The sequence below is a fragment of the Brachionichthys hirsutus genome, chromosome 14 (assembly GCF_040956055.1).
Source record: "Brachionichthys hirsutus isolate HB-005 chromosome 14, CSIRO-AGI_Bhir_v1, whole genome shotgun sequence".
Classification (NCBI taxonomy): domain Eukaryota; kingdom Metazoa; phylum Chordata; class Actinopteri; order Lophiiformes; family Brachionichthyidae; genus Brachionichthys; species Brachionichthys hirsutus.
In genome coordinates this window covers 443,728-450,124 of record NC_090910.1, presented here as the reverse complement: position 1 = coordinate 450,124, position 6,397 = coordinate 443,728, and the positions used below count along the sequence as shown (strand labels likewise).

The window sequence follows — 6,397 nt, the reverse complement described above, 5'->3', positions numbered from 1 at the left end:
CAGAACCCTGAAATAAAAGACCAGAACCCTGAAATAAAAGGCCAGAACCCTGAAATAAAAGGCCAGAACCCTGAAATAAAAGACCAGAACCCTGAAATAAAAGACCAGAACCCTGAAATAAAGACAAGAACCCTGAAATAAAAGACCAGAACCCTGAAATAAAAGACCAGAACCCTGAAATAAGACAAGAACCCTGAAATAAAAGACCAGAACCCTGAAATAAAAGACCAGAACCCTGAAATAAAAGACCAGAACCCTGAAATAAGACAAGAACCCTGAGATAAAAGACCAGAACCCTGAGATAAAAGACCAGAACCCTGAAATAAAAGACCAGAACCCTGAAATAAGACCAGAACCCTGAAATAAAAGACCAGAACCCTGATATAAAAGACAAGAACCCTGAAATAAAAGACAAGAACCCTGAAATAAAAGACCAGAACCCTGAAATAAAAGGTCAGAACCCTGAAATAAAAGACCAGAACCCTGAAATAAGACAAGAACCCTGAAATAAAAGGCCAGAACCCTGAAATAAAAGACCAGAACCCTGAAATAAAAGGCCAGAACCCTGACATAAAAGACCAGAACCCTGAAATAAGACAAGAACCCTGAAATAAAAGGCCAGAACCCTGAAATAAAAGACCAGAACCCTGAAATAAAAGGCCAGAACCCTGAAATAAAAGGCCAGAACCCTGAAATAAAAAGACCAGAACCCTGAAATAAAAGACCAGAACCCTGAAATAAAAGACAAGAACCCTGAAATAAAAGACCAGAACCCTGAAATAAAAGACAAGAACCCTGAAATAAAAGACCAGAACCCTGAAATAAAAGGCCAGAACCCTGAAATAAAAGACCAGAACCCTGAAATAAAAGACAAGAACCCTGAAATAAAAGACCAGAACCCTGAAATAAAAGACCAGAACCCTGAAATAAAAGGCCAGAACCCTGAAATAAAAGGCCAGAACCCTGAAATAAAAGACCAGAACCCTGATATAAAAGACAAGAACCCTGAAATAAAAGACAAGAACCCTGAAATAAAAGACCAGAACCCTGAAATAAAAGACCAGAACCCTGAAATAAAAGACCAGAACCCTGAAATAAAAGGCCAGAACCCTGAAATAAAAGACCAGAACCCTGAAATAAAAGGCCAGAACCCTGAAATAAAAGACAAGAACCCTGAAATAAAAGACCAGAACCCTGAAATAAGAGACAAGAACCCTGAAATAAAAGACCAGAACCCTGAATAAAAGGCCAGAACCCTGAAATAAAAGACCAGAACCCTGAAATAAAAGACCAGAACCCTGAAATAAAAGACAAGAACCCTGAAATAAAAGACCAGAACCCTGAAATAAGAGACAAGAACCCTGAAATAAAAGACCAGAACCCTGAAATAAAAGGCCAGAACCCTGAAATAAAAGACCAGAACCCTGAAATAAAAGACAAGAACCCTGAAATAAAAGACCAGAACCCTGATATAAAAGACAAGAACCCTGAAATAAAAGACAAGAACCCTGAAATAAAAGACCAGAACCCTGAAATAAGAGACAAGAACCCTGAAATAAAAGACCAGAACCCTGAAATAAAAGGCCAGAACCCTGAAATAAAAGACCAGAACCCTGAAATAAAAGACAAGAACCCTGAAATAAAAGACCAGAACCCTGAAATAAAAGACCAGAACCCTGAAATAAAAGACAAGAATGTGGAAATTATGAAACAAAAAACGTGAACATGAAGGACACACACACGTAGTTTGGCCACCGTTTCTTCAACTGAACGTCGTCAAACCTGAACAAATACACCTTGTTAGCCTCCTAGCATAACTACTCATTGCTATTATGCTAGGAGGCTAACGAGGTGTGAATGAGACAGGGTCGATGTTGAAGGTCAACACATGAACGGTTGCTTCTGAAACGACATGCTCCACGCGTGTGCGTGCAAACGGTGTGTGCTGTTATTTGTGCGACGTCTGTGAGTCACGAGGGAGTCTCCTCAGCCCCCCCCCCCCCCCCCCCAGCCGGCAGACTGGAGCATCTTGTTGTGTTCAGTAGAAATGAAAGGCTTTGCTGCAGAACTGGTCGGTCTCACGCGACGCACGCCTGAGTAAGCAAACAGCGAGCGCAGCGTTCATGCTGAAGCCCCGCCCCATAGGCCCCGCCCCATAGGCCCCCTCCCTCCGCAGGGATCCTGATCGGCCTCCTAATTGTCTGTATAAATGTTCTGGTTAATTCTTCTAAGACAAATTGCACAATGTTTGCAGCCCGTCAGCCACCGGGCTGATGAGGAACCGGTTTCCTCTTTAGCCGCGTGTAGCACGCTGTGCTGTAACAGCCCCCCCCCCAGAGTGAACAGCCCCCCCCAGAGTGCACAGCCCCCTCCTGAGTGCACAGCCCCCCCAGAGTGCACAGCCCCCCCAGAGTGCACAGCCCCCCCCAGAGTGCACAGTCCCCTCCTGAGTGCGCAGCCCCCCCCCCAGCGTGAACAGCCCCCTCCAGCGTGAACAGCCCCCTCCAGTAGCAGCGCCCGAGGGCTCAGGCGTCGGCGTGATGATTGTTCCTCGTGCACGAAGTGGAAACAATTGAGTTCACATCATGACCTCCAATCAGGAGTGAGATCGCTTCCGCTTCACGTCAGGATCTCGGTTAAACACGGCCTCCGTTTCTAGACCCCCCCGAAGGAGGAATATTTGTGATTTTTTTTTTGTGCCGCCTTGTAGGTTTTTTTTTTTCTAGTAGACAAGGAGAATCGCTCTGAATGCTGCCAGTCAGATTATAATCTGAGATGGAGGGCCAAACCACTGGAGGGCCAAACCACTGAAGGACCAAACCACTGGAGGGCCAAACCACTGAAGGACCAAACCACTGGAGGGCCAAACCACTGGAGGGCCAAACCACTGGAGGGCCAAACCACTGAAGGGCCAAACCACTGAAGGACCAAACCACTGGAGGGCCAAACCACTGGAGGGCCAAACCACTGGAGGGCCAAACCACTGGAGGGCCAAACCACTGGAGGGCCAAACCACTGAAGGACCAAACCACTGGAGGGCCAAACCACTGAAGGACCAAACCACTGGAGGGCCAAACCACTGAAGGACCAAACCACTGGAGGGCCAAACCACTGGAGGGCCAAACCACTGAAGGACCAAACCACTGGAGGGCCAAACCACTGAAGGACCAAACCACTGGAGGGCCAAACCACTGGAGGGCCAAACCACTGAAGGACCAAACCACTGGAGGGCCAAACCACTGAAGGACCAAACCACTGGAGGGCCAAACCACTGAAGGACCAAACCACTGGAGGGCCAAACCACTGGAGGGCCAAACCACTGAAGGGCCAAACCACTGAAGGACCAAACCACTGGAGGGCCAAACCACTGAAGGACCAAACCACTGGAGGGCCAAACCACTGGAGGGCCAAACCACTGAGGGCCAAACCACTGAGGGCCAAACCACTGAGGGCCACACCACTGAGGGCCACACCACTGAGGGCCAAACCACTGAGGGCCAAACCACTGGAGGGCCAAACCACTGAGGGCCAAACCACTGAGGGTGAATGCAGGCTGGGCTGTTTCCGGGCTGCTCTGGACATTTGATCCGTCTTCGCTTCCACTGTAGCTCCACCTCCTACCATTGATCCCCTCCCAGCGCTCATCAATATTCAGCTGCTGCTATTATGAATCCTTTATGGGCTAACGTGGCTCCGGCTCGCACGCAAGGGCTCGGCCGGCCGCCAGCAGGCTGTCAGGGGGGGGGGGGGGGGGTGACAGACGGCTCGCTCGCGTGACAAGCAGCCCTTGATCGGCCAGCTCCCCCCCCCTCCCTCTCTTGCTCTCTCTCTCACTCCCCCCCCTCTCCCTCTCTGTCTCTCTCTCCCTCTCTCTGTCTCTCTCTCCCTCTCTCTCTCGCTCTCTCTCCCTCCCTCTCTCTCTCTCCCTCTCTCATCCCCCCCCCCCCCTCTCTCTCTCGCTCTCTCTCTCACTCCCCCCCCCTCTCCCTCCTCCCTCTCTGTCTCTCTCTCCCTCTCTCTCTCGCTCTCTCTCCCTCCCTCTCTCTCTCTCTCCCTCTCTCATCCCCCCCCCCCCCCCTCTCTCTCTCTCTATGGAGAGTCAGAGAGACAGCGAAGAAGAGCACTGAGGGAAGGGGGCGGGCACAGGCAAAGGAAGTGGCTGTGAGCCAACTCAACCTCAACACACACGTTACGCACACACACACACACACACACACAATTTTCTCTACTCACGCAACCCTTGTGAGAGGGGGGGGGCCGCTGGGCTGCACAGTGCTCAGATGTTCGGGTCTGGATCTCGTCACGCTGCTGCAGTCCGGCCCAGGCCGAGCCGGAACAGACGCGGGTCGCATGGATGGACTCGGTTATCTGTGTAGCCCAGAGTCCAGATCCAGAACCAGAACCTTCAGAAGCTCTGAAAATATAATAAGCCCACATTAACGTTTTATAAAAATGATTCAGAAGTGAAAGTAGTCCTGGTGCAAAGGGGGCGGGCTTTGGACTATTAATCATTATAGTTTGGACTGTTGCAGTACCTGAAGCTGCCTCAAGGTTTGAGCCCATGTTTTACTAAAAGCTACTTAAAATTATGAATTTATACCGTTAACTATATATACCGTTAACTATACCGTCAGAGTCCATGTTACTTTAAATAAACACTTGATGCATTTATCTGTCTGTATATAGTATATACTATATACTGTATATATATATAGTATATACATGCTGCCGTGTATTCGCTGTTCATACGGTACATTGCTATTTCTGAACATAATGTTTCTACCATATTCAAATATTCATCGATGTATTTTGTGAGATACTTCTTTGCGTTGCGTGCCCCCCCCCCCCCCGCCCCCCCAGAGTCTTCCCCTTTATGCTTCCTCTTCATTCCGTGTTTAGTCGGAGGAAGTGTCTTTTGAAGGGAGAGTGTTGACAACAGATGAACACACTCAGACCGTACATAATGGTTTGCATCAAGGCCACCCCCCCCCCCCACCCCCCCAGAGGCTCTAGAAATACTTGAGTTGCTAAATGTGAACAGTCTCCATAGCCTTTGATCTCCAGACGATGCATTTGTCCCGTGCTTTAGTTTAATGTCTGTTGGGCGGTCCTCATATTCTAATTATAAAGTCAAGGAAGAGAGCGAGACCCCCCCCCCCCCCAGCCTCACCACTACCTTCTCTGTTTTCCCTCGCAGACCAGAGAGGGAGAAAAGCAACTGGTGATGGATGAAGGCTCCCGATAATTAATCATCCCGTATATTTGATATTTGTCTTTCCTGGAGACGTGTGTGTGTGTGTGTGTGTGTGTGTGTGTGCGTCTGTGTGTGTGTGTGTGTGTGTATGTGTGTGTGTGCGTCTGTGTGTGTGTGTGTGTGTGTGTGTGTGTGTGTGTGCGTCTGTGTGTGTGTGTGTGTATGTGTGTGTGTGTGTATGTGTGTGTGTGTGTGTGCGTCTGTGTGTGTGTGTGTGTGTGCGTCTGTGTGTGTGTGTGTGTGTGTGTGTGTGTGTGTGCGTCTGTGTGTGTGCGTCTGTGTGTGTGTGTGTGTGTGTGTGCGTCTGTGTGTGTGTGTGTGTGTGCGTCTGTGTGTGTGTGTGTGTGTGCGTCTGTGTGTGTGTGTGTGTGTGTGTGTGTGTGTGTGTGTGTGCGTCTGTGTGTGTGTGTGTGTGTGCGTCTGTGTGTGTGTGTGTGTGTGTGTATGTGTGTGTGTGTGTATGTGTGTGTGTGTGTATGTGTGTGTGTGTGTGTGTGTCTGTGTGTGTGTGTGCGTGTGTGTGTGTGTGTGTGTGTGTATGTGTGTGTGTGTGTATGTGTGTGTGCGGTCTGTGTGTGTGTGTGTGTGTGCGTCAGTGTGTGTGTGTGCGTCTGTGTGTGTGTGTGTGTGTGTGTGTGTGTGTGTGTGCGTCTGTGTGTGTGCGTCTGTGTGTGTGTGTGTGTGTGTGTGCGTCTGTGTGTGTGTGTGTGTGCGTCTGTGTGTGTGTGTGTGTGTGCGTCTGTGTGTGTGTGTGTGTGTGCGTCTGTGTGTGTGTGTGTGTGTGCGTCTGTGTGTGTGTGTGTGTGTGCGTCTGTGTGTGTGTGTATGTGTGTGTGTGTATGTGTGTGTGTGTATGTGTGTGTGTGTGTATGTGTGTGTGTGTGTGTGTGTGTATGTGTGTGTGTGTGTGTGTGTCTGTGTGTGTGTGTGTATGTGTGTGTGCGTGTGTGTGTGTGTGTATGTGTGTGTGTGTGTGTATGTGTGTGTGCGTGTGTGTGTGTGTGTGTGTGTGTGTGTGTATGTGTATGTGTGTATGTGTGTGTGCGTGTGTGTGTGTGTCTGTGTGTATGTGTGTGTGCGTGTGTGTGTGTGTGCGTGTGTGTGTGTGTCTGTGTGTATGTGTGTGTGCGTGTGTGTGTGTGT

At 49.4% G+C, this 6,397-nt stretch overlaps 1 protein-coding gene across 1 annotated transcript in view; it reads left to right on the top strand.

The window, feature by feature from the left end:
* Positions 1 to 6,397, top strand: part of LOC137903833 (uncharacterized) — a 55,703-nt gene that overhangs the window by 31,729 nt on the left and 17,577 nt on the right. The gene's annotated exons all lie outside the window — the stretch shown is intronic.